Source organism: Trachemys scripta, chromosome 3 (genome assembly GCF_013100865.1).
Source record: "Trachemys scripta elegans isolate TJP31775 chromosome 3, CAS_Tse_1.0, whole genome shotgun sequence".
Classification (NCBI taxonomy): Eukaryota; Metazoa; Chordata; order Testudines; family Emydidae; genus Trachemys; species Trachemys scripta.
In genome coordinates, this window is record NC_048300.1 from 93,192,945 (window position 1) to 93,206,902 (window position 13,958).

The 13,958-nt window shown below is 41.0% G+C and overlaps 1 protein-coding gene across 3 annotated transcripts in view; it reads right to left on the reverse strand.

Moving 5' to 3' along the window:
- Positions 1 to 4,258: 4,258 nt before the first annotated feature.
- Positions 4,259 to 13,958, reverse strand: part of AKAP12 (A-kinase anchoring protein 12) — a 125,231-nt gene continuing 115,531 nt past the window's right edge. For all 3 annotated transcript variants that reach the window (XM_034765422.1, XM_034765421.1, XM_034765424.1), the window contains one exon: positions 4,259 to 8,024. The gene's annotated coding sequence lies outside the window, so the exon portion shown is untranslated. The remainder of the gene's footprint in view (positions 8,025 to 13,958) is intronic.

The window sequence follows — 13,958 nt, forward strand, 5'->3', positions numbered from 1 at the left end:
AGATCTCTATTATATCCCCCCCCCCCGTCGTCTCTTTTCAAAGCTCAAAAGTCCCAGTCTTATTAATTACTCTTCATATGGAAACAGTTCCATACCCCTAATCATTTTTGTTGTCCTTTTCTGAACCTTTTCCAATTCCAATATATCTTTTTTGAGATAGGATGACCACATCTGCATGCAGTATTCAAGATGTGGGCATACCATGGATTTATATATAGACAATACGATATTTTCTGTCCTATTATCTATCCCTTTTTTAATGATTCCCAACAGTCTGTTTGCTTTTTTTAAGTGCCGCCGGGTGGATGTTTTCAGAGAACTATCCACAATGACTCCAAGATCTTTCTTGAGTGGTAAAAGCTAATTTAGACCCCATCATTTTATATGTAGAGTTGGGATTATGTTTTCCAATGTGCATTACTTTGCATTTATCAACACTGAATTTCATCTGCCATTTTGTTGCCCAGTCACCCAGTTTGAGAGATCCTTTTGTAGCTTTCACAGTCTGTTTGGGACTTAACTATCTTGAGTAGTTTGGTATCATCTGCAAGGTTTGCCACCTCACTGTTTACCCCTTTTTCCAGATCATTTATGAACATGTTGAATAGGACTGGGCCTAGTACAGACCCCTGGGGGACACCACTATTTACCTCTCTCCATTTTGAAAACTGACCATTTATTCCCACACTTTGTTTCCTATCTTTTAACCAATTATCAATCCATGAGAGGACCTTCCCTCTTATCCTACGACAGCTTACTTTGCTTAAGAGCTTTTAAGGGACCTTGTCAAAAGCTTTCTGAAAATCTAAGTACACTATATCCACTGGACCCCTTTGTCCACATGCTTGTTGACCCGCCCCCTCACCCAAAGAATTCTAATGGATTGGTGAGGCATGATTTCCTGTTACAAAAAACATGTTAACTCTTCCCCAACAAATTATGTTCATCTAGGTGTCTGACAATTTTGTTCTTTACTATAGTTTCAACCAGTTTGCCCAGTACTGAAGTTAGGCTTACTGGCCTGTAATTGCTGGGATCACCTCTGGGGCCCTTTTTAAAAATTGATGTCACATTAGCTATCCTTCAGTCATTTGGTACAGAAGCTGATCCCCTTAAAGACTAAATACTATGCTGGTGGAGAGAGGAATTCAAACAACAAATAAATATTATCCTCTGTAATCTGTGTCTTTCTGCATAACACCACCACCTCAAATAAGCTGGTTCAGAGCTGTTATTTTGCTAACTTCTACAGTGCCTGTAACCATGGACATAAGAACTTTAATTACAAGGATTAAAATACAAACAAAAAATTAATGAAATGCTAAACAACATCAGTTTATCTTGTCCTGCAGATCACTAGATTCTTGCTCTCCTGGACTGAAAAGTAGTGAAGTCTAAAACCCGACTCAGCTAAGAGCAACTTTTCAGACTTTGGGGGGAGGAGGCTATTCTTCACTGCCTTGACCTGGGGAAAAGGGGTGAGAAATACTACCATACAGATCTGCTCATGTTTTGTATTCACTTTGCACAGGTGTGACTGACTCTGCAAGGTGCAGGTGCAAGGGGGTGGAGAATCAGGTCCCGTGCGCTCCAACAATACCAACAGCAAGAGCCTCCTTGCCAGTCTCAGCTGGGGCTTTGCAATCTTTGCCATCCTCAGCTGAATGTTACAGGTCATGCAGGTAGTGAGGCCTATAGTTAAGTTGCTCACCACTTACTACCATAGACTTAGGCCTGTCAATCTGACCGGGGGGGGGGAGGAATTCCTTCCCACTCCCGCCTATGAGAATTAGTTAGACCCTGAGCATGTGAGCAAGAACCAGGCAGCTACACACTTGAGACTGTTTGGTGCCACCTCAAAGCCCTGGCCCACCCCACTATCCCATCTACAGCCATAGCCATCCCTGATACTTCAGAGGAAGGAGACAAAAAATAATTCCAGAATACATTGGTGGGGAGAAAAAAATTCCTTCATGACCTCTACAAGTCTGGCTGAAGCCCGAGCTTTTAGGAATATAAAGCATAAACTGGAAGTGAGCCCTAATACTGGTGAGCCCTGCACCCCCTCCATTACAGGGAACCCATCATACACTCTCACTTATAAATTTGTCCTATTCTTTCTTAAAACTAGGTTGCTCATCCCCACAACTCCTATATGGAGGCTGCTGTAGACCCTCACTCTTCTGATGGTTAGAGACCTTCTTTGCAGGCATAGCCAATTCATATCCATTTGTTCTTGTATCAACATTTGGCCTTTAGGCCATTGTTTACCCTTCTCATGTATTTATAGCAAGAAATCATATCTCCTCTCAGCCTTTTTTGCTACCTAACCAAGCTAAGCTCTTCCATTTTCCTAAGACAGGCCCTCCATTCCCTTGACCATCCCAGTAGCTCTTCTCCGCACCTGTTCCAACTGCAATTCCTCTTTCCTTAACACAAGTGACCAGAATTGTATATATTCCAAATGAGGTCTGACACCACCAGTGCCTTGTACAATGGCATTATACTTCTCTAGCTCTGCAGGAAATGCCTCACCAGATAAAGCCTAGGAGCACATTTGCCTTTTCGCAACTGCATCATACAGGTGGCTTAGCATCCTGTGATTGACCAACAGACCAGGACCTCTCCTCCTCCATTGCATCCAACTGACAAGCCCCCCCAGCTCGAAGACACCCTTATTGGACCCTAAGTACATGACCATGTGCTTTGTACAATTGAATTCCATCCTGTTTCTGTCATACCAAAGTCCTGCTCCCACCCTATGTGGTATCATCATGGTGGTTCTGTTCCCAAAGAAGTCTTCAGAGCCACAGCAGGATTTTCCTTATGTTCAGGTTATATTTAAATCCAGCTTTGCCTATAAGCTTTTGCTTAGTAGATTTACTCTAGTCTATTCTATACATTAGTTCATATGGGCAATAGGAATTGATGTTTTATAGTATAATATATATATATATATATAATCAGCTAAGGCACAATGTAAGTGTTCACTCTAAAGATATAATTGGATCAAATTTTCAGCTGGTGTTAAGTGGTGTAGCTCCACTGAAGTCCCTCACCATCACCAAACAGCACCATCCTACTAAGGTAACATGGTGTCTGTTCACTGCCTATTATGCTAGAAACTGGGAACATTAACCTTTGAGAAAAATTGATGGAAGGACCCAGTGTAATAGCATCCCATTTACTGAGCACTTCAGTTTAATAATTAGGATGCTTGCTATTGATAAGGTAACAACCATTTCCTGGCCTGGGGCTTAGACACTGTGGTGATGAGGGCCACAAAAGGACATGTACGGACAACACAAGTAGTGAGGACAAAGGGAGAGTTTATTAACCAAATAACCACCACATACTGGCCAACACTGATTTTTTATTTTTTTTTTTTATTTTTTTTAAATTAAATGGTCTCAGTTTTAAAAGAAAAACACACAAACCAATCTGTAAAACTCCACCATAGCAAAGTTGTTTTAATCTGGGTTTCAAAACTGAATTGAGAGGGAGAGGCTACAAACTAATGTCAACATAAGACTTACTGGGAGGATGCAAACCTTGCTGTCCTATAAAAAGGGAGGCCAATGCAATCTAGGGCCTGATGCTGCTTGCCCTACAGATGCAACTATAATTTCCTTTTGAAATCAGTGCTGCTAGGATAGGCTGAAGGAGGGTCAGGAGTCAAAGTATTTTTTCCCCAACATGTTTTTTTCTATAATTTGATAGTCCCCATGTTTGGGTTTAAATCTTCTTTTATGTAATTGTTATTTATTTGTATCATCTCAAGGGAGAAGCTGAGTTACCCCTTTGCTGTTGGAAACAGTTTGAAAATTCTGATCAGAGAGCCAGTGCAGAGGGATTTGCATATTTGCTGTGGCAATTCAATGTCAGTATTATGCTGTAATTTTAGTCACATTGATGCCTTATTTTTGCCTGACTTCAGTAGCTACACAAGGCAAGTGTACAATTCATTCCATAGCCTTTCCTGCTCATTGAATACAACCACCAAGCCTGAATTCAATCTGGAAATTGTTCTTCAAAATCCTCTGAAATAGCTTATTACATATACCCATTAATACATACACCCACACAATTGAAGCTTCAATGTAATCATAATTTTTTTTATTCAGATCTAAAGCTGAATGAGATGTCAATCTACACTGTCAGTTATCAAGAAGCAAAACTCATTCTCGTGTCTGGAGATTTAATAAACAGAGAAACCATTTGCAAGAAGGAAGTCGAAACTACAAAACACGTACACATATTAGAATGAACTTGTGGTTGTACTTTATTTAGTCAGTGAAAATCTACCTTAAAAACAGAAAATAGAAAATCAACATTTTTTTTAAACCCAGTACATTGGATTAGAGGAAGCTGCAAGCTTGGAGTTTAAGCACAAGCTACAGGTTGCAGCCTGAGTATTTCAGGGGCCAAAGCAATTGGCTGGAACAAAGTAGTATCTGTGTGTAGAGAGATGTTCCTTGCACCATTAGGAAGGTCTTAATGGTGCCCTATTTTATAGATGTCTGTAACAAGGAGAAACATTGGTTATACAGTTCACATTTGTTGCATTGCTTAGCTAGGCCCAGGATTAATATAAAAAACAAGCAAGATTTAAGCACTTGCTTCTCAGCTTCTACCAACAGACCATTTCCATTGTGATAAACGCTAGCTTTCTTTAAATGAGATTTAGACAAGAAATAACTTTACATATTATTAACAGCTTTGGAACTACAAAGGGTTACACAGGTCATGCTATTGTTATTTTGTTTTACCTGTTGCAGTTATTGCAATATGGCTTAACGTACATAAGTATATAATTTTGTACAAACGTAACCGATTTCACATTTGCATGGTGTTATAAAAAGCACAAATAACGCAAGCAACATAAACTCTGGGAACTGACAGCCATTGTCAGAATTACTTTTGTAATTCATGCCCAAAGATAAGGGGTAGGAAAGACCGACTGGATTGGTTGAGATCACATTTTTTAACTTTTATATATTTTTCTGTGAGTTAAGAAAAATCTTTATATTCTGCACTCATGGGAGTACTCTAGCAAGTTGCACTGGTGACAATGCAGATTGGTGTCATTTATAATTGGGCCAAAAATAAGGCCCTTCCTGCCATGTTCTTTGTAGGAGAATACTGACTTTTTAGAGAGCTAAAGGACACTGCTTTTTTCTGGGCGTCCCCAGAGTTCCATCCGTTAATTATACCAACCTCTCCTTTCAATGTTATACACACACAGCGTGCATGTGCATTATGTCAGGTAAAATCAAAGTCCTCATAGCAGAGTGAAGATCCTAATTCATTTTAAGTACAGTATCAAAGTGTCTTGGAGAAACATTTATATAAAGCCTCGAGTCTCACATGCACGACTAACTTCTGTTAAAATATGAGTGAGCTGAAAGAAGGGATTCCAAGGTTCTGAGCACTAGGTTGTTCTTTAGGGTTAAGGTGTCCCAGGTTAAATGTTTTACTGCAGCAGCATCTGCCTGTAGTACAAGTTACTAGAGACCTGCTCTTAACTCAGAATAGTTTCCCAATTTTAGGATTGAAGTGATATTCAACTACAGTTAAAACCATCAAGGGAAAAAAGACTTCTGCTAAAATTTCTCCAAGTTTTTTTTTTTTTTTTTAAAAAAACATTGTTCCTGGGCTAAGCACTTTGAGTGCTGTTACAGAGAGTAGCAAGGGAATGAGGGGAGAGATGGTAAAAATGAAGAAAAGAGAAGAATTGTAAAACTTAATTTTTTTTTTTTTTTTTTTTTAACAAAAATACATTCAACCCTCCATTTTCTCATGTACCCTAAAATGTTCAGAAGATAGCTATAAACACTTCACATAACTGGATATTTCTGCAGAAATTACTTTGTGTTTCTAACTCCTGATGACCAATATCTCCCTGCTCCAATACTTTGTGATGAGATGGTTTATGCCAAATACAGTGGGAATATGCTGATATTTGGAATTCTCATTTAGCAGTTACAGCACAAGGATCCTGTCACTTTTCGCCTCAAGACTAAGGCATGTCTACACTAGCACTTATGTCGGGAAAACTTTTGACGCTCTGGGGTGTGGAAAAAACCCCACATCCCTGAGTGACATAAGCTTTGCCGGCATAAACACTTGGGTACACAGCATTATGTCCCACTGACATAGCTACCACCACTCGTTAAGCAGGTTTTATGTCAACGGGAGAGCTCTCCCCCGTAGGCATAATGTGGCTATATGAGCAATCTTATAGCAGCACAGCTGTATTGGTACAGCTGTGCCATTGTAAGCTTGTAAGTGCAGACATGGCCATATTTTGTTAGCAGATGCCGTGCAAGATGTGATGTTTTATACACATTTTAGGAGAAACCCATATCTGCTTGCCAGAGGTGAATTAGTTGGCTAACATACGAGTAACAAGCTGCAAGTTGCAGAAAACCACCACCAGATGGTGCAATCACAACAGTGTAATCTGTCACATTTCTTTGCTTGCACACTGTGCAGCCCCAGAGACTGGGAGGCACCTGACGTAACAAGAACATTTGGTACACTAGAAGGAAATAGTTCATTTTAAAATAAATTACTATATAGATAGGATAATGAAGTTATTGGTCAACATCTTGCTCAACCAGAATGGTTTGAAGTTCACAAAGTGCAACGTATAACATTTATTTTAGAAACCAGATCTAAAACTACTGACGACCCACCATGCTTGCTCTGTGCCTAGAAGGTTGGGTACAGAATACTTTGAACACTTAATAATTGTTCAGTTATTTAATATTTCAAGCCTGCCCAGTTTTATGTATGCACTGATCTACACTTGTAACTTAACACCTGACAAAATTGAGAAATATTTTGATCCAGGTTTGCCAAGTCTTAATTAAAACCAACAGAGCGAAGTATAAGCAAAGATTTTATTTAAATCATTTTCAGAAATCACGATCTGCCAAATGTACATGAGCATAATGAAACACACTGTTCTGAAAAGAAGTGGGCATAAATATGGAGCGGACATAATCCAGTATCTATCAAAACATTTTTTTAAAAGGAACATGTCTCATTTCATGGCATTTGTGTGGTCCAGGAGACAGGGTAACATTAGAATGTAAAAATAATAACAGTTAATCCTTTTCTTCATAACGCTGAAATATTTTGTCTCAGAGATTTAAGCACAATAATTTCTTGAAATCACCATTTCAAGGTTGCTGAACAATTTGAAATGGATAAATTTGTAACTCTTAAGGACTTCCAGCTTCCACCAGGTGCTGTCAGAAAAATCAAATTGCAATAAAGTGAACTTTAAATTTTTTCAATAAAATTACAGTGCACTTCCTATAGAGGAAGTGATGCAAAATTAACTTCTGCCTAATAATTTACATCAGTAGGTTTCCAAGTAGGAATTGTTCAATTATGAATGTTCTTTTATGGAAGCAGGAATAACAACTAGCATAATGCCTTAAATATCAGTTCTTACACCCTTCCATTAAGTGGAAAACCTGCCTAAATTTCATGAAGATAATTTGTGGCCAGCTGTAGCTCACTCACAGTGCTTCACCATGGTCACATGCACTTAGTCTCATATAATGATGAAAATGTATATCATTTTGTATTTTTAACATAAGATAGAGAACATATACATTAAAATCAGAAGTGGGTTTATGATATACATATAAATACACCAAGAATTATACTCCAGTTTTGGAAGCATGTTAGAAGGGGGAAATCTGGAACAATAGAAACTGGGCATTGCCAATAGGCTATGGAAATCATTTAAATCAAAGACATCACTTTTTTCAATCATTTCATCAAACAAAAATAAAGAAGTCTTGAAAAGAGTAGAGGGTGATGACTAAAGCTCCTGATCTTGCCTCAGGATTGTCAGCTACTCTCAAGGAATGACGTCAGATATTGATGGTCTAATCTCACAATTCAGAAATATTGGTCTACAGACCAATCAGCAGATTCCACTTTCTGCTCTTGCCTTCTTCACATTCTGGTCTCTCCAAATGTAACACACACATTTAACAGAACGGCTGAAATAAAAGAATAAAAATATTAAAGCCTTATTAATCACAAATTTCTCTCTCAAGTCATTTCTATTCTCCCTCACAATTTCCTTAAGTGGTGAGGCTGTTCTTCAGGAGTGGTGTTGAAGAGAGACCTCATCAAATCAGTTAACATCCTCCAGTTTAAAAAGAAAAAGCTAAGCTCAACACAATTGACGGTAAGGGTAAGGATGACCTGTGACCATTACCTCCCCTTAAAGAGAATTCACTTGAAAAATCTTCACCTCCTAAATCAGGGGTTCTCAAACTGGGGGTTGGGACCCCTCAGGAGGTTCCAAGGTTATTACCTGGGGGATCATGAGCGGTCAGCTTCCACCCCCAAATCCCGCTTCACCGCCAGCATTTATAATAGTGTTTTAAATTTATAAGGGGGTCGCACTCAGAGGCTTGCTGTGTGAAAGCGGTCACCAGTACAAAAGTTTGAGAACCACAGCCCTAAATCATTATCTTAGAAGTTGTTACACCAGCCAACAAGTGGCAATTGTTTAAGTGGGATTCATTCCACTTAATCAAAAGTCAGACTTTTCTGCTGGAACAAGGCTGTGATGAGCAACATCTTAGGATGTGGCTGGAGAGGAGGAGCCAGATGGAGAAAGCAAAAGGATTGTAGGGCAACACAGCATGGGAGTTTTCCCTTTGCTCTTCCTGTGTATCTCCCAAAGTCCAAAATGAAAGGTGCCTGGACTCCTGGGGGCCTTCGGAGGTGCACAGGAGTTGGGCTCCCTTAAGCATTTTAAATGAGACAAGGTGGGTGAGGTAATATCTTTTATTGGACCAGCTTCTGTTGGTGAAAGAGACAAGCTTTCTAGAGCTCGTACAAAGAGCTCGTCTTCAGGTCTGTGAAAGGTATTGAGCAACACAGCCAAATGCAACCTGGAACAGATTGTTTAGCATAAGATTGTTTAGCATAAGTAGTTAGCACATAATATAAGGTAGAGTGGCCCATTAAGTTCTGCAGTCATAGGACAAAATGAGGAGGGTAGTGGGTTGCAGATTGGTAAAAAGCATAAATCCGGTGTCTCTGTTCAGTCCATGATTTTTACTGACTAACAGAGTTGGGAATTTAAGCTCATCTTTTGAAAGCACTGAGAGCCTTTTTAGATTTGAGGGGGAGATATAGGAATACAGTGACAAGCCCCGTAGACCCCCATTCTGCCCTTGTTGCATGTCCCACATTCTGCTGCCTCCACAAAACCTTCACTATTCGCTCAGTTGCCCCATTTTCTCCAGTGAACACTTCCCGTACCCCACTGACAACATTTGTACCATCATCTTCACAGCCCTCCTTGAGCTCGACGCTCTGGTCAGCCCACTCATTACAACACAACACCCTCACTACCAGGGGCAGCTCTATGATTTTTGCCGCCCCAAGGAAGCAGTCAGGCGGCTTTTGGTGGCACGCCTGCGGGCGGTCCGCTGGCCACGCGGATTTGGCGGCATGCCTGCGGGATGTCTGCAGGTGCCGCACTTTCAGCGTCCCCACTGCCGAATTACCGCTGAAGCCGCAGGACTGGCGGACCTCGTGCAGGCATGGCACGAAAGGCAGCCTGCCGGCTGCCCTCACAACAACCAGCAGGTTGCCCCCCACGGCTTGCCGCCTCAGGCATGCACTTGCTACACTGGTGCCTGGAGCCGCCCCTGCTCACTACATGAACACTCACACTCCCCTCCTGCAGAACTCCTAAGATTCACAGAAATGGAGCACCTAAGGGAATCCAGGGAGAGGGTAGAAGGAGACATAGAGGCACACCCTAAATAGATGTTCTAAATCTAGAATCTGACAAAAAGAAGAAGTGTTAGAAGAATTTTCAAGGGTGATGATCACTACATTTTCATTTAATTTTAATGGTTTTCAACAGCGTGTCTGATTAGCTTCAGTATAGGTAAACATTCTCTTTTCTACATTGACAAGCTACCCTAGTGATTGGTCATTTGACAGCCTATTTTAACCTCTTCTGGATTGAGATATCATTCTGACATTACTAATTTAAATATGAAGATTTAAAATTGGAATGTAGCCACTTTGTCCTGTACTCTACATCAGAAATAGGAGACCTGAAAAATCAGTTAAACTCTTCTCTCTCTCCCCTTTTCCATTGTTTTTTAGGAAAATGGCAAAAAAAAAAAAGATGAACACAATTTAGGATATCATAATTCAGTAACTATTTGTCCACCTAACTTCATATTTCAGATAAAAATCCAACTTCTTCCCCAGATATACCCAACAAATTTTCCTCTGTTAGCAGACTCATTTAAGTGGGGGAAAGGCAGATAAATGGGCACAATTCCAAATTTCCCTGGAAACTCAAATGCTTACCCATGAACTAACCCATTCTAGAATCTATACCAATTTTCTGGCCATAGACAGTTGAACTTGAACTTTCACCTTCTCCAGTTTGTTTCAATTCTTGTTGAAAGGCAAGTCAACACACAGGTATATATTGCTGGATTATTCTAGTTAAAGATACTGTCAACATAGCTTTCAGAATTTAAACATGTTAGTTATTTTTAAATCCCACATCACAGAAGCTTAAATGACATGGCTGCATTGGTTTATTATTGTCAGGTTGTTCATAATTATCCACCAGCTGACACTGACTGGAGTTTTATATAAGAAGTGGCTGCATTTCCCTACTGTGTTTGTATAGCTTTTAGAGTTTTTCCTACACTAAAGGGACTCTTTCAGTACTTCATCTCTTGTCTTCATTTCCCAGCAGAATCCCCATCTCACTCAAGTGTTGTTCTCTTCAGAGCAAGAACTCTACTCTCACTTCCACAGAACCCTAATATAACAGGAAGGTGGCAGCATCACAGCCTCATTATCTCAGTTTGCTTCACAGGTTCTGTACTGGTTTTTGCGCTGCTGGTTTTCAGCCAAACAGGATGGCTGGGTACTAACTAGTAGCAAGGTAAGCAGGATCACATTAGGAACACAAGATGAGAAGGAGGAGACTCCCAGCAAAGGATGAGTAGGTGTTTTTCCTTTCAAAAGTCCTGAAGCAGACCCATCTTCCAGTGGCCAGAAACCTACCTTCCCTCCCAGGTGTCCAACACTCAAGTGGCTACTTCTTAAACTTGAAAATTAGCCAGTTCCCAAGTTACATTCTTCTGGAAATCTAAGTTCAGATCCTAACATAAATCAGGACAGCTCTATTTGAAGTCTACAGAGTAACTGACTTACACCAGTTGATGATTTGGCCTCTAATTTTCAGAGGCAAAATGACAACGGCAATAGAAACGGTTAGAACTTTTGTTTTCTGTCTCAATTAACACCAACAGTTTAGTACTGAGCTGGAGGAAAGACTGCCACTAATGAATTCTCAGCATTTCCTGCAGCAACTGGGGTTTCCTTGGAGGTCTCCCATCCAAGTACTGACTAGATACAGATCAACTTGCTTAGCTTGTAAGATGACAGTAATATAGCTGCATGTCCCATATTACCCCCAGGATTGTTGCTGGAATTCCCCCCTATTCACGGATGAGCAAAGACTAAAAATGAGAAGTGGAGCAAACTCTAACTGTACTACCCAAGAAGGAGGAGGGGCTCTGTAGGAGAGAATAGCTCTCTTACTGCATTTAGAAAAGAAACAGTGCTGTGCTGCACCTGAATTTCTGATTTCGCAAGGTGTTGAGTATGCACAGCTCCAACTGGCACTCATGAGGGACAGCAGGTGAAGGATAATACAGTAGGCAAGTGGAGAATAATTACCCATGAAGTTGACTAATACAGCTGTTTTAGTAGTACCTCTGCTTTACATCTCATCCAAAAGATCTGTTGCTTCTGAATAAAAGTGGCCTCATTTGCAGAGGTGCACGTTCTCTTGTTGACAATGGAAGCTGTGAGTACTCAACAACTTTTAAAAATAAGGCTCCTTATTTATGTTTTTAGATAGGAGCATAACAACGGCCATACTGGGTCAGACCAATGGTCCATCTAGCCCAGAGTAGCCTGTCTTCCGACAGTGGCCAACGTAAGGTGATTCAGAGGAAATGAACAGAACAGGCAAGCAATGAGAATGGGAATCCTGGACGCCCCATTCATCTTAGGCATTGTCACCCTGACAGCAGGATTATCTGGCTATGTAGACTCTCTGCTCAAGCCCTACACTCCCAGCAATCTTCAAGACACCACTGACTTCCTAAGGAGACTACAATCCTTTGATGATCTTCCAGAAAACACCATCCTAGCCACTATGGATGTAGAAGCTCTCTACACCAACATTCCACACAAAGATGGACTACAAGCCATCAGGAATAGCATCCCCAATGCCATCACGGTAAACCTGGTGGCTGAACTTTGTGACTTTGTCCTCACCCACAACTATTTCAGATGTGGGGACAATTTATAACTTCAAGTCAACAGGACTGCAGTGGGTACCCTCATGGCCCCTCAATATGCCAACATTTTTATGGCTGACTTAGAACAACGCTTCCTCAGCTCTCGTCCCCTTACGCCCCTACTCTACTTGCGCTACACCAGGGGTTCTCAAACTGGGGTCAGAACCCCTCAGGGAGTCGCAAGGTTATTACATGGGGGTCACGAGCTGTCAACCTCCAACCCAAACCCCGCTTTGCCTCCAGCATTTAAAATGGTGTTATAAATTAAAAACATTTTTTAAATATATTTAAGGGGGTGGGGGTCGCACTCAGAGGCTTGCTATGTGGAAGGGGTCACCAGTAAAAAAGTTTGAGAGCCACTGCGCTACACTGATGACATCATTATCTGGACCCATGGGAAGGAGGCCCTTGAGGAATTCCACCTTACCATCAACCTCAGCCTGGACCAGTCCACACAAGAGGTCCACTTCCTAGACACTACAGTGCTAATAAGCAATGGTCACATAACCACCACCGTATACCAGAAACCTACTGACTGCTATACTTACCTACATGCCTCCAGATTTCATCCAGACCACATTACATGATCCATTATCTTCAGCCAAGCTCTAAGATATAACCATATTTGCTCCGATCCCTAAGACAGAGACAAACACCTACAGAATCTCTATCAAGCGTTCTTAAAACTGCAATACCCACTTGGTGAAGTGAGGAAACAGATTGACAGAGCCAGAAGGGTACCGAGAAGTTACTTACTACAAGACAGGCACAACAAAGAAAGTAACAGAACGCCACTAGCCATCACCTACAGCCCCCAACTAAAACCTCTCCAGCGCATCATCAAGGATCTACAACCTATCCTGAAGGACGATCCCTCACTCTCACAGACCTTGGGAGAAAGACCAGTCCTCACTTACAGACAGCCCCCAAACCTGAAGCAAATAGTCACCAGCAACTACACACCACACATCAAAAACACCAACCCAGGAACCAAAACCTGCTACAAACCCTGATGCCAACTCTGTCCAGATATCTATTCAAGGGACACCATCCTAGGACCTAATCACATCAGTCACACCATCTGGGGCTCGTTCACCTGCACATCTACCAATGTGATATGCCATCATGTGCCAGCAATGCCCCTCTGCCATGTACACTGGCCAAACCGGACAGTCTCTAGCAAAAGAATAAATGAACACAAATCTGACATCAGGAATCATAACATTCAAAAACCAGTAGGAGAACATTTCAATCTCTCTGGTCACTCAATAACAGACCCCAAGTGGCAATTCTTCAACAAAAAAACTTCAAAAACAGATTCCAACGTGAAGCTGCAGAACTGGAATTAATATGCAAACTAGATACCATCAGATTAGGCCCAAATAAAGACTGGGAGTGGTTGGGTCATTACAAAACCTAAATGTAATTTCCCCAATACTAATTTCTCCCTACTGTTACTCACACCTTCTTGTCAACTGTCTGTAATGGGCCACTCTCTTATACTTCAAAAGTTATTTCTCCTCCCTTGGTATCCTGCTGTTAATTGATTTATCTCATTAGACT